The sequence below is a fragment of the Chiroxiphia lanceolata genome, chromosome 11 (genome assembly GCF_009829145.1).
Source record: "Chiroxiphia lanceolata isolate bChiLan1 chromosome 11, bChiLan1.pri, whole genome shotgun sequence".
In the NCBI taxonomy this organism is placed as follows: domain Eukaryota; kingdom Metazoa; phylum Chordata; class Aves; order Passeriformes; family Pipridae; genus Chiroxiphia; species Chiroxiphia lanceolata.
Window position 1 is genome coordinate 18,935,156 of NC_045647.1, and position 25,084 is coordinate 18,960,239.

A 25,084-nucleotide genomic window follows, 5' to 3' on the forward strand; every position below is an offset into this window, starting at 1 on the left:
ACAAGGTTAAAGTCAGAATGCATTTTGATTTCTGAACGATGGTATTGTCCTATGAGATGTAAATACTTAAAAACATTAAATAGATTTATAGTTATTGCAATAGAACAGGAGCTTTTGTTTCATAGCACGTTGAAGAAAACTAAAATTTCTCATATCTTAGAAACACAGAGTTTAGGTGCTGCATATCTTGCTGTTGCTTATGACCAGACATGAGGTTTTTTCCATTTCAGGACAGAACAAATTCTCCCATATTTTTTTTTTTCCCCCCACCTGTAAATTCATCTCATGCAATTGATATGACCTCCCTTTTGGGAAGCACAAGATTAATCCCTTTTGGTACTGGTCTAACTGTGCTTCAGCAGCCCATCCTGTCATCCTCCACCAGCACAGCTTGACTTGGCACCAGCTGAGCTGTTAGGTCAAGTTATAACTGACCTCTTCATTTACTGAAGGAACTTAATTAATTTAACTCTCAACCGGACTGAGAAAGACTTGTGCAACTTAATTTTACAGCATAAATATTTCTATGTCAGATAGTGAACAAGGTTTTCTTTGCAAGGAATAAATGGTCATTTTTCAGGATGACATAAGTTGGCTTTTAGACTCTGTTAATCCACTAAGGTTAGGTTTCCATTGATCTGGGTGATCCTCTGAATGAAGATTCCCCACATTTAGTCGAATCAATGCCCTCATTTCTGTCAGAAGTTGCACCTTGCATTCTTCTTGCTGCATATATGAATGAGAAATGCCTTCAGTCTGGCTGAAGTGAAAACTGAGCTTCCGTGACAGACACATCATTTCTCCTGGGGTTAGTTCTTCAGGTATTGTTTTTATGATTCCCAGATGGTATGAAACTAATAAGGAAAAAAGCCACTAAAGCACAGTAGAGTCACAAGGGTATGACAGTAACAACCTGCCCCTTTAGTGTTCTTACCTGCCTGTCCAGGTAATGTACAACCTGCTCTTACACAACATGGGCCACTTAATCCAAAATCCTGTCCTTTCTAGCTCTCTGTTGGGTTTGTTCTGCATCTAAAGGTGTTCATTAGAACCTTCTATGAAAAGGAGTGAATTGTACTTAAAAATAGGAACCAGAAGAATGACTGGTTATGAGGAGGAGGAAGGGAAGGCAAGGCAAGGGAGGGATAGGGAAGACAAGGTGAGCACAAGAAAACCAAGGCAATGGAGGGGGACCCAAGGCAAGACAAGAGAGGGGGTATGGAAGGCAAGGGAAGGGAAGAGGTAAGCAAGTAGCATTTAATTTTCATCTGAATAAGTAATACATTTACTGCACTTATTTCCTAAGTCATGGAGAGGAAGAATAGAGACACTCTTCCCTATGCCAAGACACTTCAGGCCTTAATAGCCCTGTCCAGCTTCACCTGGAACCTCCACCCAGATCCTCTGCCCTGGAGCCCCATGACATAACATTCAGAGACATGGTTAGTGATGAGTTTGGCCAAGTTAGGTTAATGGCTGGACTCGGTCTAAAGTGTCTATTCCAACTTAAATGATTCTATATAAGCCCAGCTGAGGCATAGTAGCTGTAGCCTGCAGGAGTTTGAAATCCCAGCTCAGTCACAGCCATTCCTGTACCAGGCAATGGACATTTTGATCTTTACTTGCTAATCTCACCTTCTTAGCTTGGTCTCAGATCTGTCTCATTGATCAGAAACAACATATATAAGCTTATTTCTCAGTTCCATCTCTTAGACATAGAGCTGTGTGTTCCACAACAGGGTAAGCCAGGATCTCCAGCCACTGTTCTGAATAATGGTGCCACTGCAGGTGGCACCTCTGGTGGCCTTGCTCTGCCTGCCTTTGCTGTAGGCCAGGCCTAAACAGGGAACCTCAAGTATCTGAATTGGTTTGATGACATATAAATATTTGGGCTTACTTCACACGAAGGAAAGCAGCAACTGTGCGTGAGGGATGACAGGTCTTTCTGCAGCACAGGGTGTGCATGGAATTGCTTGCTGGTGTCCTGGCATCCCAGAAGCATCCAGTTTAGGTTTATTGAGCTCATCTATGCTGACTGGCACTGGCTCAGCTCTTTTTGTTGTCTGGAAGATCAGTATGGGTAATGGTGACGTTTACTGGCAGGTAGAAAGAAGTGGGACTTTGAAGATGGAAGAGTTGAAACCTGTTGAGAAAGATGAAGTTCAGTTGGAAGTCTACTACTTATTCCTCTGTCTCACCTTCCAATACATTGCAAATTTAATAGACTTTCTCAGTAGTTTGACCCCCTATGATGGTTTTCTGCCTTCCCTCCCTTTAACATATTTGACCATATTAACCTGTGTGGTTAATATGTACTGTGCCATACCTAACTTTTCTAGTATTTGATTTCTCAGAATAAGCTCATATCTATTTGAAGTGTTTGAGGGTAGGGGGTATTCGTTTGATTCCAATGGAAAAAAAAAAAAAAACCTGGAGAAAGTGATGGAGTTAATGATGGAGACATGCATGGGAAAATAAAGGAAAAGAGCCATTTGAACAAGTGCTGTGCTGAATTTGAAACTCTGCTGCTAAGGCTTATGGAGCAATTTCCAAAATTTTCTAGAAAGAAAGCTGGTTCAATAAGCAAAATTATTTTATTGTGTTTGATAGGTATGAGCTGCTGTGTATCAGCAATTCACATGCATCCACCTATTCCTGGGATACGGTTAAAAGCCACAATGAGTCACCATGCAGACAAGCCCTCCAGACCCTCTACTGGGAGCCAGCAGCCTTCCAATGCAAATAAGGAGCTTTAAGTAATGGTGATTAATTCATCAACCCAACAAACCGGAAAGCTGGATCTCCACGAACGGCTTCATTAACCTAAACCATATTAAGCTGCTAACACTAGTAAAGTCACATATAATAGTGACTGACCACTAAGGGAACACCAACTGGCACATTCACCCCTATTCACTCCTTAAACACTTGTGCCTGAACAATCTGGTGGAGCTGGGAGGGGCACACAGGCTGTGCTTGGAGAGGCCCCCTCAGGAACGTGTGGAAACTCCAGTTCACTTTCATCCCTGCAGTGTGGAGCAGCATCAGATATGCTGGGAATGGTGGGATCTGATGCACGGATAATTCCTGGGAGATCAAAAGCCACCCACATGCCAACCAGGCACATCTCTACCCCGACACACAGTTGTGTCTAATCAGCCCGAACCCAGGGCTTGAAGTAGAACCTGTGAGACTTACCCAGGGCATTTCTGTGCCTGACTGTGGCCACAGCAGCAAGGAAGAGCTGTTTAGCTGCATTAACTAGTGATATTCCAGTTGCTATCCATGTCTTTATGCTGGCAGATACAAACCATTGCTCAGGGCAGAAAACCCGATTCTTCTGCAATTATTTCTTCACCAATCCCTGTTGCAGCTGAGTTGAAACAAGAGTTGACAAGTGGTAGCTACTTTTAGTACATAATTGAAATGAAATGCGGTTTTCAAATAAATTCTCCTAGAACGCCTCTTCTGCAGTTGTTTTTTGCACTGTTTTTCCACGGCCCTGAATGTTTGGGACAATGAATATTCTTTATTTAACTTGAGAATCCTGTATCTTTGTCTTCTGTCCTTTTGGATACACATTGCTCCTGTGTCACGAGAGCAGTGTAAAACGTTCTATTCGCCAATTTTTTACCTTACTTTACCTCAGCTTTCTTTTTTATTGTTATTATCCCTACTGGAAAACCCCAATTAAAACTATTATTTCTCGCTTCAACTGGTTTGGTGTGTGCAGAATGAGACAGGAGAGCTCATTAATGCTAACAGAATATTTTCACTTCAAGGTGCCATTTGTCCCGTTCTTTTGGTTCTTCCCATCCATAAACTCTTTGATTTACTATTTAGCATTCCAAACCCAGCTACCTGAAGCTTAGCAGTTTACTTGCCATAGTTAAATCGAATTTGCAGCTGCATGTGCTTGTAGCTGGCTGAACTGCAGGCATGCTCACAGATTCTGCTATCTTCTTTTCACATAATATGCTGCTTACATTAGCAAAATCCCTCATGTCATACTACCAGTCATTCTTTCTAATACTGCTTATTGCCCCTCCTCTTTTTATCTCCTCCTCTTTCTTCTGAACAAAGCAGCCCTTGCCCAGCTGCAGGGTGCATTTAAATGGGCAGGATGTCAGGTTGTTCACATTTGCAGCTGCTATTCCAAAATAAGTACAAACAGTAAAGTTATTACCTGACTGTAAAAGATTGTGATTAGTTCTGCATCATGTTCTGGTTATCAGGACTTTGCTCATTGCCTTTTTCTCAAGAGCAGCAGCCCCTCCACAGCTACACTCTTTGGATAACCACTTGTGAGCAGTGTTTGCCAAAATCCAACACCATTTCTCTAATTTAGCAGCCAGTGTTGGAAGTGGCTTGAAGATACTCTTCTCTTTTACAGGTTAAGCACTGATGTAGCACCTGCTGACTTACACAGGCTGGGAGGTTTTTATTTTCTTGTCAGCAACTTCCAGGTAGTATAAATTCCCAGTAATAAGATTTTCAGGATAAATCTATGCAGGCTCCCAGTGTTGTCCTCTAACTAGAATTCTTTGGCCTTTGAGCACCCTGAAGGTGCACATTGAACCCCAAGCTGGGGACTGGGGGGAAAGAAATTACGGGTTCACTCTCATTGATGGCTGATGAAAGATGAAATTCACTTTGTCAGTCATCAAAATACATTGAGAACACCAAAAGGCAAATGGATAAACAAAAACAGCATCTGTATCTAATTACCCTGTGAAAGCAAGAAGAGTTAAAGAAACAAAATGCACAGGAACAGCAGATCTGTTGGCAGGATGATGGTTTTCTGTCCCTGTTTGCCCTGCAAAGAGGCAGTTTCCTGGCAGTTTAAGGCCCTGTGGGATTGATACTCCTTGTCAGCAGTGAATGGAAAATGCAACACTGCTTTCAGTCGAACTGTACTTCTGTTTGCTGTGTGGGTGACTTACTGCAGTCTCCGTGTAGCAGCATCCCCTTCATCCCAAAGGATGTAGAGGTGTCTTTGACAGGTTGTCCTACAACAGTGCTTTGTTCTCTGTTAACACCAGGTGTGTCTCTGTAAGCCTGGAATGCCATGTGGAAAAGGAAAGTGTGTGATTCCCAGGGATTTCTTTTTCCCTCTTACTCCCCATCTGTTGCCTCTTTCACTACAGAGGATAAAGCAAAACATTATTCTGCATCACAGAACTCCCACTTCCCAATGTATTCCCTGGGGAATACAGTCTACCAAAATATTCAGGCTCTGAGGGGTCAACATGACAGCCCTGGTAAAGCAACCTGAGGCCACAACTGTGTGATGGCAGGAATAGAAGCTGCAAATCACCTGTACCCTGTGGCATGGGATGGTTAGGTTTAAGGAGAAGGGTGCAGGATCACTCTGCAAGGATTTGGGAAGGAAATGTCATCAAGCCACATTCACAGGCAAAATACAAAATACAAAAAAAAAAAAAAGAGAGACTACTGAGCACTGCTGATTGGCAGATGCGGTTGAGCAGGATGCAAATTGCAATCAACCCCTTACAAAAATAACTGGAACAGACTTTGTCTTCTATTTGGAGAATTATCTTTCTGCATTTGCTGCTATCCTTTTTTTTTCTCCCCTTCTTTAGAGATTTATTTTAACATTTATTTCTTATCAGTATTTCAGGATGAGCCACGTTTTCCCAGGTCAATCAGTAGGAAAGTGTAGGCAAATGTGCAAGTATGGTGACTTTATTTTTTCACTCTTTATGTTGACTATAGAATGAAAGAACCAAACCCACTTTCTTTCAGCACCAAACACCCCTGACCCAATAAATGAGTTTAGAAGCACTGAGTCAAAGAAACCTCAACAGGTGGACATGGAAAGTGTAAACCTTCCAACAGAAAAGGCAGAATTTGAAGCTAAGGTGTCATTAGTTTAATTTAAGGCAGGGAGGGGGAAAGAATTCTTGACTTTAAATGTTTTAAATTCCTTTATTTATACATAGAAAGAAGCGGCTGCAGCTCGCTGGGTTGCTAATTGCAGCTTGTTTCTTTCTCCCAAAGTATTAATTCCAGAGGAATTAACAGGGCTGTTAGACTTCTGATTTCAACTATATAAAGGTAATGATTTACTCTTAAAGCACACTCCAAAGGCACATTGCCAGTAAATCTTCCGCAGGTCCCAGGTTGGAGTTTATTTGCATGGAAATTATGACTATTTTAGGGCTCGTATTAACGCAAACAGCAGGACCTTTCAGCCCCAAACACTGGCAGAACAAATCAGGGCTCAGCCAGCTGCCAATCAAGCAGCATGGTTTAATTTAACATCATGAGTGTTCTAGATGAGAGGAAGAGAACTTTCCTTGCAGACTCGAGTCCAAAGTAAGTTTGGGATCATGTGGCAGCTGAGAGAGGGGCCAAGCTGAGGTCAGCACTGGAGATGGCTCCTGGCAGAACGAGGGGAGGGAATTTGACTGCTGAGCTTCCCACTGAAATAGCTATTACAGATCTAGCTTTTAGGCAGATGGTGTTGTCTGGAATAGATACACTTGCCTCTGACTGAGTTCCTCATCATCCCTAGGAGCGCTTCTGCTCTGGCTGTGACCTTACCACATCTGGGAGGGTGCAAGAACTGTTGAGGGGCGAGATATTTTAACAAGGTCTGCTTGTTAAGGGCTCTGCTTGCGAGTTTTGCATCAGATTTGGAAGTAGATATTTTTTTCTTCCGCAGGTTGGAGGGATTGGAATCTGGCGAAGCCATAATGATGAAGTTTGACCTTTTATTTTCAAAGGTTGAAATTAGAAGCTGAAATTAGAAGCTTTAGTCAGACTTGTAAAGGGCGCCTTAAAAAATGAAACAAAATGACCTGACCAGAACTAAAAAAAAGTATTTGACCCAAACCAGCCTTTTTTGAGTAGTGCAGGTGTCTCAGGAAATGACCTTGCAGACAGGACCTCTTCACATTCATAATGCTTTTATGTAGCACCACCTTTATACAGCACCATTTTGAAGATGTTAAACCCTTTTTTTTTTACTAAAAGCACAGGTGATGTAAATTAATGGCAACCAGTGGCAAATTATACTGAGTGAAAAACAACTGTCTAGTGGGGAGCAGAGGGGAACAGCAAAGCAAAGGGAAACTGAAAATCCAAATTCCCTCCTCAACTCTTGGTCTTCCTGCCAGCTTCTCAACTCTCCACACTACTGGTAAGTTGTACTTTTTGGAGATTCTATTGTCTTCATTCTCTCCTGAATTACATTGCTTAGATGGTGGGTCCTTACTGAGTGGGTTTTTCTGTAAGTATCCACAATCTTAAAGCACAGATTGCATTTGCCTTAAACAGGAACCATGTGTTTTCTAAACTTCTTGGGCTTTCTAGGAAAACTTCCTACAATACAACTTGTAAACTGGCACAAAAATGCAAGAGTTTTGTGTGGTTTCCTAATGAAATGTGCAGTTAGCTTGGAACTTGGACGTGACAGCTGGTTATGAAAGCAGGAGTAATGACAGGCTTATAATTTTACAAAGCCTTTTATCTGATCTTGGTGCCTTCTGCAGCATCTTGGTCTCCCAGCACATCTGACAAGTATGTATGGATCACCTTCATGTGCTCTACAGTCAAGCTAGAGAAAAGCTGAGTGACTTTAGCAATTTGTGACAGGCAGAAACAGAGCAGGGGCCTCGAAAGATTGAGTCTTGCAAACTTTATTTATGTGAGTAATTCTAAGTGGTCTGGATCCTAATTTCATGCCTTGCTGCCTTAATCACAAAATGAGCCTTTCTCTGGGCAACAAAGCAGCTCCAGAGGGGAAAGAGAAACACAAAGCCCGTCTCACAGAAGTCGTAACGTGCACACTGACAGCCCTCCAAGGGCTTTGAGCCTCCATTTCCTAAGCAGCCATTTTGGGACCATCCTTGGTATTCACCCAGACAGATCCTCCAGTCTTCCAGCAAGGAATGGTTTATCTTTTGGCTGTTGGTTTTGCTGGGGTTGTGCACAGTTTGCTTTCAAATGAAGTTGGCGACGTGGAATTAAAATACAGTGCGTTCAGGATGTAGGACAAAATGGTAATTTAAAGGCAAGAAAAGATCTGGAAAGCCTGAAAGGGATATCAGAGAGGAGAAGTGGTTTCCATGACAACAAATCCACCAAAATCTTTGCATTCATATTGATTCTAGTGATGGATGAGTCAATTCGAGGGCAGGGAAGGGGAAAAGAAAAAAGGAGACAAATATTTAACCCTGATGAAGAATTTATTTTCCTTAGAAAAAAAAATATTACAGAAGTCTTTCTTCCTGAAGTCCTTAAGTCAGACCCCAGCTACAAGACTCTTAACAAAAAGCCTGGCCAGCCTGGCTTATTTCACTGCAGTCTGGCTCAGTTTGGAAGGTGTTTTCTTAATTGTGCCCCCCAGCTGAACCAGGCAGGAGAGAATGATCTGCACATAAAGAGACTGAAACTGCCTGAATAAAACCATAGGGGTGAGGGGGGGGTTGTCTCCTCTGAATGTGACAGAACTCAGCACTGTGTGGCTTCTCTGAGCAGTGCAGAGCAGGGCAAGAAGGAGCTGTGTGTGTGCAGTGGAGCACCTTAGGACAGCTCTCTGCTCTGCTCTGTTGTTCACAGGGCACTTTTGTCCCTTCTCATCTGTGTCTTAGCTGGTTTTCCAGTTCAGACCAGGCAGTGAGTGACACATGAGCATTTATATGGCTGTCATAGTGCTCTGAGCCAGGTGTCAAGTGCTTCAGGAGCACAGACTCAGTTGCTTTAGCAGCTTTTCCATTCTTGAGTCAGGATATCATGGGAAATTAGCCCCTTGTAGATTCCTGCATACTTCTGTGCTTTTTAAAATCTTCCCTGCACGTGCTTTTTTGAAAAGTGTGCTGCTCTAAGGCTTAGTTGTGTGTATGAGGAGAATGAAACAAAGGAAAATGGATCAATAGGTCTCAAGTCTTGAGTAAGAAATGTGTCAAGAAGAAACCATTTTGTGCTGTGTGATCTCATGTGGGTCCATACACACCTCAGATAACCCATAACTGCTTCTTGCAGTCACTGACACAAAGCAACCCAGATTTCATTAACTTTAAAAAGCATCCTTTACTTATGCTAATTTACTCTTGAACATTTTGCATTCCATGCATACCTCAAACACCTTTGCTCCCCTAAAGAAACGGCCCCTTTATCTTTTCAATGTATTAAATGCTTTTGCAACTGGACTGAGACCTTATTGCAGTCAGTGGACCTTTAAGGCTGCCTGACTTATCATTTCCCCCCATGCAGAAAAGGCAAGAAGAGATTAATTGTGCTGCAGCTGAAAGCAAAAGCAGAAGATAGTGCTTCTCAAGGCAGCCAGCAAAAGCCCAGTGCTCTGAGATCTCTCACATCTCCTAGAGCATCACTTCCCAGAAATCCATGCCCAGGTCTGATCTTACACTAAGAGCTATTTCTAATACCTGCCCTATAACAGGGTGATAGGTACACAGATTTAGGCACCTGACTTGTGGCTTTAGGCTGCTGTGTCAGCAAGAGAGGGCAAAGGTAGAAACACAAATGCAGATGCACAAACCTACTACTCAGAGCAGAATTGGGCAGCAGAGAAGGGAGCTTTGGGGAAGAATTTTAGGGTTTAAAACACCCGACTACTTGAGGGTAAGAGTTAAGAAGAAGTGATTTGCTGACTGGATTATCAGGAGCTGAGCTGGCACTTGTAGGGACAGTGTAGGGCTTTGTTTCCAGAGAGACCTGGGACCTGAAAGGTCTGCTGACCCATGTCCTTGCAAGGTGGTTAATTCATAAATCCTACTGTCTTGAGGTTTTTAATTCCCAGGGTTGATTCATTTCTGTTCTTAAACAGACAATGAGCTGAGACACCAATATGAGTTATTTTAAGGCAGCGAAAAAATATGAGGACATGACAGCTCTTTAATGTAGCATTTGGCATTTTTTTCACTATAATACTCTCATTATGAAGACTGAAACTGTAGAAGGAGCCTCCTCAGCCCAGTAATCACCAGGGAATGGCCTGTGGAAGTACATGGTGGGATTGCCCAAAGCTGTTTGCTGGCAGCAACCCAAATGAACCAATGATGCATCATCTGATACTTCTTCCTGTGAAATATTCTGTCTCACTGAAACTCAGGTTAATTGTGATTGGTGTCTAATGGAAACACGTGGGACACTCTTAGCAAGCAGCTCTTTGAGTTCTTACACTTCTTCCCTCGTTGTTCAAGATCTACTTAGATTTTGTGACTCAATCTGATTCTCACCATGTACGTGTCTGAAGCTTGAGGTGAGGAGTGACTGAAAAATGAAGCTACTTTTCCTATGGAAGTCATGATGAAACTCGTACCATTAGTGTAGTCAACAACAACTGAAAAGGAGTGTAACACTGGTGAAAAATATGGCTTGGCTTCCATGCAGGAATAAGTCATAGACTAGGAATTGGAAAGTCTTGGAAAAAAGACAAAAGAGTAGTATGTTATAGCAATAAAATCACAGTTTGTGTGGAGATTAACTGAGACAGCAAATGAGCATTCCCAGAACGTGAGCAAGGGACAACCAAGGAAAACAGCAGAAAGCAGATTTAGAAGTTGACAAAAAGTAAACATTTTTTGTCACAGTCCATAATTAGACTTTGAAAATATTTGCTTTAGAAACAGGAGAGCACCTGCTCCCTTCTCTGTTCCTGGAGACTTCTTACAGCTGGGGTTGGAGAGCAAGGTCAGGATGGTCCTGCAGGAAGCACCACTGCCCTTGTCTGGCTGGGCACCTCTTCCTCGAGGTAGTAGCACCTTGGTCCTTTTGATATGTGTCCTCTTCCCTGTGTCCCACATCCCACTGCAGGCACAGCAGCTCAGGGATAGCAAAACCACTGTACCCCATTGAGAAGGAATGGATGGAAACTACTATTTCTCTGAAAGTGTTAACTTTCCATTTTCCCTTCCATATTTTGGAGGTCACACTGCTTTGCAGTCTTAGCACTTAGTAAATGAAGCTTCAGTGGCATCCACAAGGAAACCAACCCTCAAGCTCTGATTTTAAATTCACAGAAGCTTTATTCCTACGGAGGACTTGGATAAATTTGCGTTTTAAATGAAAATATGTCTTATTTAACTTTTAGGTCCTTCTGAAACCCACTGAAAGAGCTGAGCATGGCCTTATGTAAGCAGCTGGCATTACATCTACTCTTCACAGTGCAACAACAGTGACCATTATTTAGATTTAAGGAAACAATATGTTTTCAGTAGCTGTTTGTGAGGTTCTTCCACACCTTTAGACAGTCTCTGTGGATTAACTAAAAGAGTTTCACACTGACTCACTTTATAGTAATAGTGGAAAGGAAACAAAGCAGGTAGATGAGAGGACTGAACACCCCAGTGACAAGTCAGTGGTAGTGCCCTGCTTGCACCATTTAGTTCATTTTTAGGAGGAAAAGTCTTCTCCTTCAAACAAGGAGAGAGAGCTGGACTACGAATGCAGGTTCTATGTACAAGAGAAGAATTCAAGACCTGGACATAAGTAAAGTTGTGAACAGGTTTTTTTACTCTCTCTCTGCATGCAGAGAGACATGTTCACCTTTAAGTAACAATTTCTCAGAAAATTTCTTTTTAAACAGCAGAGAGCTCATCTGTTGTAACTTGACACATTTTCCTTGAAGTCAGTGAATTTAACTAGGGGAGAATCTAAATCACAGTAGTTAGCACTGCTTTGATATTCGCAAATTATGCTCTTGAAATGGATATAAAAATCACAGTTATCCCTCATGGGAATAAACAAGGGCTCTCAAAGCTCAGCAGGCATCCTGCAGCGTGTGAGAGCATTTCAGCACACTGTGGAACCCAGCAGTGAACTGACTGTGCAGGAGCCCCACAAAAAAATGACACAGAGGTTTTTCTCAGAGGTAACTGGGCCAGGATGTTTAGCAGGTTGTTTTGCAGTAAGCTGAGAGTGGAGCTGGCTCCAGAAAGTGGTTGCTGGATGTAGTATATTCTGTTGATTTATTCATCTACAGATTAGACATATTAAGGGAAGCTTAAAGATAAGGCTTCTTTAATAATCAACGTGGGAAAGATTTGGCCCTGGGGAGTTGTGTCCTCATAAAGACAATACAGCTGTGTCCTCCACCAGCTGCTGTGTGGGAAACAGCATCTGAGGGGTGGGGAGGTAAAACAAGAACAAAATAACAGGATAACTTGAAACAGCCTTGTAGTGAAAAACAGACACCAGAACCAGGAGCTGGAATTCTGACACTCTTCACTAGTTGTGGAATTAAGCAAGGGGTGCTTGTAAATTTTCTCTTTTTAGGGCCAATTGTGTGAGAGAGATCTGAGGCTCTCAGGTGTGTCCTCTTGTCTTTCCTTGGCCTCATGGGTTGCAGGAACACTAAGGAGAGCCTGGCAGGCACAAAACCCCTCCTAAATTTCTAAATATGATGGAAACGTGTGTGTAAAACACCTAAATAAAGGTACAGCTATGCCAAAAATATACATTAAGAGTGTAAGTTTTATATCTGTAGTTGTAATGCTGACTGATCATGTGATACTGATAGTAAAATCTTAGATACTAAGCCACTTATTAATTCCATTTCAAAAGCTAAGAGAATTGTCCTTGAAGAACTTTGTGAATTTATAATTTAACATAGATACAATGTTCCTAACAGACATGTTTGAGCTGATATTTGGGGTTTTTTTCTATTCTGTACAACATATGAAAATATAAAAAGCGACCCCTTGGTTGTGTGTAAATTGCTCCCACAGTAAGTCCCAAATGCAAACACAAGTCCAACCTAATTAAAGCAAGGCAGGTATTAAAATGCTTTTTTTGAGCGAGGTGCTGGTGGATTTGGGAGTCTTGCTTGTGGATAATGCTAAATGGATTTTAGTCTGCTATGTTTACTGCTTTTTTTTATTTCAATATAGCAACATCTAGTTAAGTCAAGCATTAGTGGGATGTGTCCCTGCCACATGCCTGCATGGTAAATACAGCGTGTTGGGATTTTCTTTCTGAAATAGTCAGTCCTGGTACCAGCAAATAGCTTAGGGAATGCTAAAAGTATTATGGAAAAATGGGAGGAAGAAACCTGAACGTGCTGCATTCCCAAAAGTAATGTGCTGCATATAAGACATATCATTTTGATGTATATACAATAGTATTTTAAAGTTTGAAATCTACAGAAACAAAGCCCCAAATATTAGTAGTGATAATGAGAGGTTGTCAGATGACAACACTTTGAAATGCTGTATCTATAAATACTTTGCATTTCTTTTAAAAAGGTGGGGGAGAGGTATTTAATTATTTTTTTGTATATGTTGCCATTGGCATGTTCCAGAATCACTCAGCAGCTGATGTGTTGGCTATTTACCCATGATTTCCATGAAGCCATTTGGAGCAAAGTGCACGTGTCAATATAGATAATGATTGGATTAGCAGAGAGGATAATGGATTTATGTGAAAAGTCACCAGGATTTGTGTTATTTTGATGTGCATCTCAATTGCTCACAGCAAAGGAAAAGGGAATATTAAGTCATGAAATCTCAGGGAGTGCCAAAATCCAAATATGATAACAACGTCAGGGCTGCTTTCAGGAGAAACCTGGATGTGATAATAATATCAGGGCTGCTTTCAGGAAAGGGCTCTTTTGCAGCTTCCTGCAATAATAATAAAGTCTCAAAGCCCCAAGCAATGAGCACCCTGTGAGGGGCTGTAATTGCTGCCTTCTGTGGTCCCTGAGGTTCATGGATCAGTTGAGCAGCCATGTGCACACCCCAGCCTATTGCCAGGGACCCAAAATTACACTGCGGGCTCACAAATGTGCAGCGCTTGGAGTAAATCCACACCCAAACCCCGGAAGACTATTTGAGTGCAAAGGCATTCCAGATGGGAATTTAAATGCTAAATTTCATGTCATGTTATTTAGCAGGTTAGTTTATCCCTCATTTGTTTACCATCTGTCTTTATTTCAGAAAAAAATATGTGTAACTCATCACCCTACGAACCCAGAAAATATTGCTAATTCGAACCAAAGATGATCACTAGAAGGTGCAATTTCAGAATAATGACAAATTATAATGACACAATTAGAGAAAAATTTGGGTTGCAGTTGTTGTTTTGGTTAGTAAAACCAGGATTAGAACTCCAGCTCTGACTTTTTTATTATGTTTAGGTTTTTCTCTTTGTTTCTTCACACTCAACTGATTGGATGCCAGAGCATCTGTCTGGTAAATCTGTGATATGAACAGATCATAACCAATAGGCACAAAAATGGACTGAGAAGACAATATATTCACTTTGTTGACAAAGAGCGTTTTCAACTGCATTTATGGTTTAATTTCTGTCACTGCCAATATGAGAGTGAAATTCTGTACCTAAAACTTTAGCATCTAGGGGGAAAGGGCAGCTATTTATCTGCCAATAAATAATGAACTGCTCTTTGCTCACCTGATTTTCATTAGGGAGGGAAAATATGGTGACTTTTCCAAACAGGAAAAGAATGGCAAAAGCCTAAAAAACAATATAAAAGAAATGCAATGAAACATCATATAGTTTTTGTTTTTAGCTATCCCCCTACTAACAAAAATGAAATATGGCACACTCAAAACTCATTACTTATTTTGAAAATTTAGTTAAATAACATGGGTATTCTTTTTATCTCCCTGTTTTCCTATAGAATAGGCATAGTATAGTTTTTAAGACATTGAGGTCAGTACATTTTTTTACATCTTTCATTCCACCACTCAAATGTGAGAATCCTGCTGTACTGAATTATGCTCTTGTCACTGGTCAGAAAATTCTATTAAATTCATAGGACCAGAGGGACTATTATGATAACCTCCTAGGGAGTTTTAGATTTCATGAGTTGATTCTTACTATTTCCTGGTCTGCTAGATTGAAAAACAAAATACTTCTTCTCAAATAGCCCATGGTCGAAGTGGCAGCGTCACTGTTCAGGTCACAAGGTAACATTTGTGCTTCCTGACACACATGGAAATGTTTGGGGGCTTTTGGGGGTTTGGAGTATTGTACCTTTGGCAGCATTTTCACAACATTTTCCTGGAGAAACTGGCTGCTCATGGCTTGGATGGGTGTACTGTTCCCTGGGTAAAACACTGGCTGAATGGCCAGGCCCAAGGAGGGCTGGTGAATGGTGCTGGATCCAGTTGGTGGCTGGTTCCCCAAGTTCTGGGGCCAGTCCTGTTTAATATCTGTATCAATGACCTGGACAAGGGGATTGAGTGCTCCCTCAGTGAATTTGATCTGCTGGAGGGCAGGAAGGCTCCTCAGAGGGATCTGGAGAGGCTGGATCAAGGGGCTGAGGCCAGTTGTATGAAGGTCAACAGGGCCAAGTACAGCCTCCTGCACTTGGGTCCCAAAATCCCCTGCAGCTCCAGGCTGGTGGATGAGCAGCTGGGAAGGGACCTGGGGGTGCTGGTTGGCAAAGGCTGAACATGAGCCAAAGTGGGCTTCAGGCCAAGGGCACCTGTCTTGGATTAGCAATAATGTGGCCACAGGCCCAGGGCAGGGACTGTCCCCCTGTGCTGGGCACTGGTGGGGTCACACCTCAAATCCTGGGGTCAGTTTTGGACCCTTCATGACAATGAAGACCTTGAGGAGCTGGAGCATGTCCAGAGAAGGGAATGGAGCTGGGGAAGGGTCTGGAGCACAGGTCTGGAGCAGCTGAGGGAGTTGGGGGGCTCAGCTTGGAGAAAAGGAGGCTCAGGGGGGACCTTCTCACTCTCTGCGACTCCCTGACAGGAGAGGGGAAGCTGGGGGGATTCGGACTCTTCTCCCAGGTAATAAGTGATAGGGTGAGAGGAAATGGCCTGAAGTTGCACTAGGGGAGGTTTAGATTGGTTGTTAGGGAAAATTTCTAAACTGCAAGGCTTGTCCAGCCCTGGCACAGCTGCCCAGGGCAGTGGTTGAGTCAACACCCCTGGAGGTATTTAAAAGATGTGTAGATGTGGCACTTGGAGACCTGGCTTAGTGGACTTGGCAATGCAGGGTTAACAGCTGGACTCGATGATCATAAGTCTTTTCCAACCTAAGTGATTCTATGATTCTAATTGAGAGAACACCGTGCAAGCGACAAAAATGAATTCAGAACTAGTCACAAGATGCAGCTGTAGAGAGAAAAAAAGAAGGAGGAGAAAAAGGAAGAAGGAGCCACATTTCATCAGTGGTGTTTGTGGGGGCTCATAAGTAGTGGTTTATCCTTTGAAGAGATCTATATCTTCAGTGCTACTAGCTGAACACAGGAGCTACCTGCTAAGTGATATTTGCTCTTTTCTCTCATCTGCTCTACCTTACTCTGGCTGACTCTATCTCCATCTGGAAGAACTATATTAACTAACCTCTGAATTTAGAGGTTAGGATAGTTAAAATAGATATCATTTACCTTGGGTTGTAAAGCCTGTGTGTATTCCTCAGTCCCGAAGTCAACAGTTCCTGCTGTTGAAATTCAGGGCAGTCAAAATGCTGGATTTATCATTAAAATCTGACTCTAACATGATCTGCAAGTGATGTTGTGCATGAGTCTATGCCAGTGTCAAGGGAACAGAGGCTTACTGCTTCCAGAGGTATTAATAGGTAGAAGTAATTAATTCCCTTCATACTAATGGCCAAAACTTTCTCTGTAATACACCATTTCAACATAATCCCAAGAACCAGAAATTCACATCTTCTCATTTAACAAAACTGCTTTACTCACTTCCCTTGTCTTTGAATAATCTATTTTAACACCCTATATAGAATATAGAACACCTATATAGAATAATCTATTTGAACAGGGTTCAAAAGGAAAGGAAGGAGGACTTCTGTTTCAAGCATGAAAAGCAGACTTTCCCTGGAACTTTGGATCTCGAGCTACATGTACATCCAGGGGATCCGGCCTTTCTGGATAAGGAATTCCCTGGTGTACACACACAGAAATCCCTGCACTGCACTGATAGCCTGGCAGCCCCTGGGTACTGTCATTCCCTTCATGTTTTGGCAGCTGGAGCAGGTTAATGTAGAGCTGACCCTGTACAGAATATGCTACAGCACGGCCTTATGCTTGGTGACAGTTTCTTTTCCTGCCTTCCCAGCTGGGCCCAGAACTTTTCCCCCCCTGAAAGCGCTTGAACTTCTACAAGTCTGAATCCTCCTCAGCAAATCTCTTCCCAGGATCCTGCTCTTTAGGCTTGCAATGACTTAATTAGTTTAGCCTGTGCAAATGCACAGGTTGCTGACTCCTTAAGCCTAATTTTCTGTGCTTAAAAATCCTAAGACATATATCTAAAATGAAGAGGCTATTTTAAAAGAGTAGTAAAGGTTCTTTACATTTTATATTATTCAAAGATAATGAAAAACTTAAGAAACAGCTGATATTACTCTTGCTGTAGAACTCTTTTAAGGAATTTGCTGATTCTGCCATTCCTGTCAAAGCAGAACCCTAATGTGACCTGATGTCCCTAGGAAAGGAGAAATGGCTGCAGGAATGTCAAAAAGAACTAAGAGACAGGGACTCTGATGTAGACTTTGCCTTGCCTGTGCCTCAGTTTCCCAATCTGTGCAACACAGGGTTACAAAATTTAGCTGGGTCAAGCCTAAGGAGTGGGATGCAGTCATATCAAAGGAGGTAAAATAGAAATTAAGGCTTTCTGTCCAGTCATATACATTAAAGTAATTTCTAGGTTCTTGAAAAGTCAGAAACTAGTTGATGACATTAAGGCATTGTCAACCCATTCTGCAAATGGCAGAATAAATGAAAGGATCAGAGAAGCAAGTAGAACATAAAGTGATGTGGCTTCATGAGACTAAGCTATTGCACAGAGGGATGCAGAACTAGGGTGTTGTATTATTGTGCAAATAAAAAGGCAAAGAGGGGAGTCTAGGTTGTAATGGAAACTGTGCTTCAGGGCCAAGGACTGCTGTGACTCCAGATGTCAGGAGTTTGTTAAACATAACACGAAACAACATAAAATGTAAAAAATGCAACTGGAACAAAAGGTTAGGCTATCTCTCTCCATGCCTCAGTGAGGAGAATGGGAAGAACAACAAAAACTTGGCAGCTGGGCCTTCTCAATCTTGCTGGCTCTCTGTGAGCTCCCCCATCGCCGAGGCAGTTGTGTCACTACACAAGCAGCACCCTACTATTAAGCAAATAGGGTCTCTCTCATCCCACCACCACATAAACAGTCCCCTACCATGGCAAAAGCATCCTTTCACTGCTGTGCAGCAGCTCTCCATTTGCAGCACAGCACCCCACTCCCGGGTTACAGCTCCATTACACAACACAGCACACTCTCTCTCATTAAGTGGAAAGTTTAAGAAAGCGTTACAGAACTAAACAAACAGGCCCCATGGCTCTGCTGTTTTTTCAAAGCTTCTCCAACTTTCTTCCATGTTCCTGTTGTCTATCAGTGGGCCAGACTCACTTTTTCTGGGGAACAACGCTACGGATGAACTTGCATCAGTTTGTACAAAGGTCTGACTGAAGCCCTGGGAGAAAAACACCCTGCGTGGCCCAGCTGCCCACTCTATTCTCCTACTGCTCATCTGGGGCTGCTCTGATCCCCCTGAGGAAGAACATTCCTTCCAGAAGAATAGCCTGGACCATTAATGTGGCCCTAATTCCCACTAAGGATACATCAAAGACAGTCTTAGAGAAATCAGGTAATGAGGTAAAAGGGGTAGGACTTGCATTCTAGCTCAGAAGGATAATGAGATTTCAAAGCTTCAGCTATGTTTCTAGATGGGAAAAAAAAAAATCCTCAGGTTTTGAAAATCATATTCTGAATTTGCCTTTTTTAAAATGCCCGTTGTCTTCTAATTCAACTTAAAATCAGTAAAAATTCAAAGCAGCCAGTTGCAAACCATGAAATAAAAATCAAGACAGGTAAGAAAGGAGGAAATGGCAACAAATTTTATTACACCAGCTGGTAAATAAGTCAGGTTTTGGGGCATGAGTATTCCTGTTTCAGGTCTGAAACAAAAACAGACCTCTTTCCATCTGACCTAACAAAAGATATTAAGTCTCTCATCCTTGCCTTATTCATATGTTTAGGCCTCTTCTGCTACAATAAATTGTAAGAATAGAATATTTCTGTAAGAAAATGACATTTCAACAGTGTTAGTACTTCTTTCATTTAAACATACTCCAGAAGAGTGCTGGTTTTGTCAAACTTTTTCAGTAGGCACAGACCTTTAGGTTCTGAATAACAATTGAATTTAGCAAAAATTACCAATGTTTGAAAATAATACACAGACATTGGAAAAATGTACTGATAATTTTCATTTGGGAAAAAAAACAGGCTGGTAAAGGATTAGAAAATAATTAAAAAAAAAAACCCAGATACAGCAGAGGCATTGCATAGAGCCCAAGATCCTATGGCAGCCTCAGACACAGGACAGGGCTGAGACAAATGATATTATAAAAGTCAATTTTTGGCAATTTTTGCCAAGAGTAGAACCATCTGTACCTAAATTTGGAGTCACATGACTTTGAGCACAATTGAGCCTCCAGCTGTGATCAGAAAATTTGTGACTAAACAGTAAAAAAACCCCAAACACAGACCCTCCCCAGTTTCTGTTGGGGCTCTCCATACTTCAAAAAAACACACATTTATTTTTCCTGGACTTCTACACAGACACAGCAGGGGATCTCTGTCAAGATCTGTTTGTTCTTCCTGACTGTTTTTGCTCATACCCAGACATCAAACCCTTCCACTCTGCTGCTCTCCACCTGTACCAGAGACAAGCCTCTGGGGAACCAGAGGTTTCCTACATGGAAACGTTGCAGGACTGGATGAAAGGGAAGTGTTCTGTTCAATTTTAACACTGCCCATAACCAAATTCCAAGAAGCTGCAGGTAGATGGAACCTGCTCTGAGGGGTAGAGCTGCCCTGAAACAGCCAAAGAGACCCCCAGCTAAGAGCAGATACCTGTAGCACAGAATAAATCATCATATTCCTCCCTATATTATCCTCTTCTCTCCAAACTAAGTGGTCTGGAGGAGCAGGCAGAGCTATAATCAAATGCCTTCTTATTATTACCTCACTTACCCTGTAAGAACCTGAAGTGGAAGGAGAGCCAGAGGTGATAACAGCCCTGTAACTCACCCAAACAGACAGCCAGAGATTGTGTGAAAATTGTAAATGCAAAGCAGCCTTGACTGCAGAAGGAAGGGACCTCCCAGCCAAGCCTGTGCTCTCACTGAAGCTTTTGGTCAGAAGTTTTGGTCCAGTTCCCTCTATGGACCCAGGTGTTCCAAAGTAGTCATCAGAGACAAAATCAGCACATCAGTAACTCTAGTTCTGTCACCTCCTCCTGCTCATTCCATACAGCATCAAATAATTTTAATATTAACCTTAGGTAGGCAGCAAGTTATTCATTATCTGTGAGCACTGACAGTCTAAGGAAATTGAGGATAATTAGGTTTATTCCTACAGCAATATGGGTGTACATTTTCCTGAAGAACCACAGGACAATACTGACAGCAAGAGGCTAGATTTGGAAAAGAAAATGAGCTCTGGACTTGTTGGTTTTGTTTCAAAAGCTTTACCAATCTACCACTTAAAACCAGAATTTTCTGTCATAAAAAGGCCAGCAGGAAATTAAGACTACATATTTATCACCTGATAGTAGGTATTAAAACCATGTCTTGTTTCAAAACTTTTCATAGTAAAACTGTGTTTTCTGTGACTCCTATAACTGGAGGGTTGGAATGGAAGGATAGAGGCTTTTGAGGAAGGACAGGCAGGGGAGATAAGGAAGGGATGTCACCCCCTAAGTCAGGGAATGGCTGGAGCTCACCTGGGGATGGTTGAAGAGCCCACCAAGAGTTTATGGGCCAGGATGAAAGGTGATGTCATGGTGGGGGTCTGCTCCAGGCCATTTGAGCAGGAAGACCGAGTGAGTGAGGCTCTCTATAGGAGCAGCCTCACCTTCACAAGCCCTGGTCCTTATGGGAGGCTTCAACCACCCCAGGATCTCATGGAGGGACACACAGCAGGGGATGAACAATCCAAGATGTTCCTGGAATGCATTGATGATAACTATCCAAGGGATAGAGGAGCCAACAAGGAGAGGGGCTCTGCTGGACCTCGTTCTCATCAACAAGGAGGGGCTGATGGGGAATGTGCAGCTCAGGGACAGCCCTGGCTGCCATAAAAAGTCATTCCCAAGAATAACATTAAAGTAGCATTCTTTTCCCCCCTTCTGGTGAACATCCATCACCTTGTGCCTGATACTCCACCTGCTTTTCCTTTCAGAGTTAAGTTGTTTGAGCTCCACATTTGTTCTTGATTGTTTCAAGCTTGGAGACAGGTCAACCACTGAAGTTTTCCTGGTGACTTTGTATCATCTGTCTGTTTAACAGTGCCAGGGTTCTATTTAATGTTTAACCATAAGATCTCTAATAGGATTTCTAATATCTCATTTCTTAGAGCTTAGAACTGCATTTCCAGTCCCAGTAATGTATAGACAACCAATCCTCTTATCATAAGTCTTAATATTAAGGGGCTCCAGGCAGTGTTTCCTCAAGAACGACATTGAGAGAAATTATTCACTAAACTTTTCTTTCTTTTAAATGTCAGAACACCCCATTGGAACCGGTGGGATTTTGACTAGTTCTCTGTTATACCACTTGCAGTTCCTCATTCTCTATCTCACAGTTGGCCCAAGTCCAATACACATTCACCCTCAGAACCCTCAGTGCCCATGAGGAGCCTTGAGGCCTTGCTGTATATACAGAATTCCCATTTTGCTCTCATGGATTTCTTGAGACTGCAGAGAGACAAAGTCACTTAGACTGACAGGTCAAAAGCAGTGTGCTTGGGGAATGTGTCCTTTTGAAGGGATAATATTCCCAAACTTGCCTCACTTGAACTAAAGCAGATATTCCCCTTTTACAGTGGGATTGAACCCACATTACTGAGGAGTAGCTTACTAGTTAGCTTAAAAATTGTATTTTGTAATGAATTTGAAATGACAATCAAGTGTCTGATTGCCCATTCAAAGAGATGGGTGGAAGCACTGCTAATGTTCATATCTGTGTGATGTCCTCTAGTGAAAACTTCCAAGACAGAAAGCTACATAATCTGCTTTAAATAATTCCATTAATTTGAATAGTAGATGCCTATCTGGCCTTTTAAGATAGCTTTGAAAAATTCCAATTTTAATTTCAGCACGTTGAATTTATTTTAGTATAAAATAATTTCATATATCTCCCCAAACCTAAAAACAAGTCTTGCAAGAAGATACCCTCAAAATTTGCCTTTCTCTGTCCTGTTTGTGTTATCAAGTTACACTGCTCTACATTTTCCCAGGAGGTGCTAAATGGGGAATGGTCTCTCCAGGGAAGCCACACGGTGCTGAAGCATCTGAACAAGAAACATCATTCCAACACTGGGGGTAATCAGGATACACTCAGGGGAATCAGAGTCCTCCTGAACAGCTCAGTGCTTGCAGGCTCTTGGGCACCCCTCCTTTGCTTCAGGAATACTATCCAAGTGCCACAGCCAGAACAGCTTCCAAGGCATCTGTGCAGATATGACACACAATGTATGACAAACACTGACACGACCTTTACTGTTGAGAGATTGAAAATTATAAATTCTGTATTTGGATTATTGTCATTGTATGTTTTCTATATGTTACACCTTTTTCCCTGAGTGATTCTTGTGTTCTGATTGGTTGAATTTTTGCTGCAGTATTATGCATATTTATGTTTTTTCCTTATATGATCACGTATGTGGTTATGTTCAGCCCCTATTTCCTAGGATTGGTCATCATTTGGATGCTCTGCTTTAACTCCTCCCCTTGTTCTAGCACCTTCCCTGTCTTGAGGATGTGAGGCTGGAGCCATTTTGTGTTTGAGGCTTTTCTGTTCTTCCTCCCGACCTGTTCAGTTGTGCCCTGTCTGGGGCAAACCCTACAATAACATGGCCTTACCAATTCCATCTGAGGAGTTGTGGGAGTGTTCATTCAGGCACACTCACTTTACATTATTAGAACATCTTCTGTTGTAAAGCTTGTGATTGCTATTGTCTCAAATGGCAGTGCCTGGCAGGGCCATATAATTGCTCTTTATTATTGTGCCTTGTGATTTTTTGTCTCCTCCTCCACATGTATTTTCTTAATACAGTGATGATAAGGATTTAAATATTCTTATGCTTTTGCTTCCAGCCCTCAGATTAGCATTTCTTACTTGTTTTTTTCACTTGCAGTCTGCCGTTTAAGCCATTTATTTGGTTTAAAACATTTCTTACCTTGCCAGCTTATTTATATCATGCCTTCAAGTGCCCAGGGCACCTGGAGAGCAGTTCACAAACTTCTGACATCCAGTAAAAAAAAAAAAACCAAAAAAAAACCTTGACAACATTTTTATTTTTGAACTACCACGTTCTCACATTTGTTTTTCCATCACACATGCACGTATGAGTGCATTTGTGTGTGCAGCTGCTGAGGTCAGGAAAAGGGAAACAGAAATATTTTTAACAACCAAATATCTCCAGTTCCAAATTCCTTAACTGAAGACAACCAATCCACGGGTCAGCAAAATAAAGGGAGATGAAGCAGAGGATCAACATGGTGGTAGTGGAAGCAGCAGGACAATGTGAGTTCACCCACTGGTTCAGTGGGGACCATCCCTGCTTTTCACAGAGCTTTTGGATGAACCCACCCCCAGGACAGTTTTCCCTAAGGAGGGGCATTCAACAGCCTCAGCTAAAAGTGGGTGATTTCATTCATCAAATATTTTCCCTAATGAAACTTAGAGGTTTCAGTCATCCCAAATGACTCCTTAATCAGGGGTGAACTTGGGATATTTTCTACAAAATAATTATACTTGAAAATAAATTAAAATAGTACTTTCATTCTCCTGTCATGAAAACTGTTTAATGCTTGAAATAGTCTAGTACAAAAAAAAGAGTCTAAAACACGAGCAGAAACATTAACTGCTTAGCAGGAACTGTTGATATTTGCAAAGGTTTCCAGCCCACCTACATCTCTCCCCTTCCTCACCTTCAGGAGAGCTCACAGTTAGTGAAACAAAACACACTAAGAATTGAAGAGCTCCCTCACTGACACCTCTTACAAATGAGATGAAGACCTGCTACTACATCACTTCAAGAAACTTTCATCACCTATATCTTAACAGACATTTTCCACAGCAAAATGCTGGCAAGTAGGAAAGTTGGTGTGTCATCCTAAATGACATCTTAGCGAGTCTAAGTCTAGAATTAAAATTAAGAAAGCTGTTGGCTACCATTCTAAGAATGGCAAACTTACCCCAGGACTGGGAATTGTGTCTCTGAGCAGAACATTCTTTACCAAGAGTCCCCCAGGACAGGGTTATTGCAGTCACTAATGCTCTAGAATGGCATTCTTTGTCTAATGCTGCCACCTCTGAAGTCAACAGACACTAAAGAGGAGACTTAGTTAGCACTTGTGCTCTGGGAAAAATCCTTTTCCAAAGAAGTACTTCAGCAGTCTCTTTCTGATCCTACTTCCTCTGCAAAGTAAAGTTCAGTTCCCAGGTTAGGGAACTCAGGAAAAGGGGAAACTGGTTAATTTATTTAATTTTAGAGCGGGGTGAATAATATTTGTCATTGTTATGTTGTGGTACAAGACTTCTTGACAGCTGGCATTAGATATCATCCAACAGAAACACACTGAACAGTCATTTTAGAAAGTGGAAATGAACTCCTGCAGGCAGTAACCAAGAGGAACAGGTGGTTAACAATATTTAACCTTGTCAGAAAGCACATGCATTTGCCAAACCGTACTTGTACGACTGATGAAGACAGAAACAAGCAGAGGAACGGAGGGAAGTCACTAGAGAATTAAGATAGCGTCAAAACAAGAAAGTTTAGAAAGAGCTAAAATTATTCTGAGCTCCAAACATCACGGGATAGCACAAGCTATCCACTGTCATATAATTTATGTTCACTTTGAATCTTTTCTGTGCTCCCAAACGAAGCAAGAAACAGGTGTGCTGCCTCCATTCCCTTTGCTCCTCCTCCCAAGGAAATTATTGATCTTTTGAAGTTACGGATTTGGGTTTACAAGACTTTCGTGTATTCCTGTCTGCTAGTAAGGGTACAAACAATTATAGTACAAGAGATATCACGTTTTCTCTCTGAGGAAT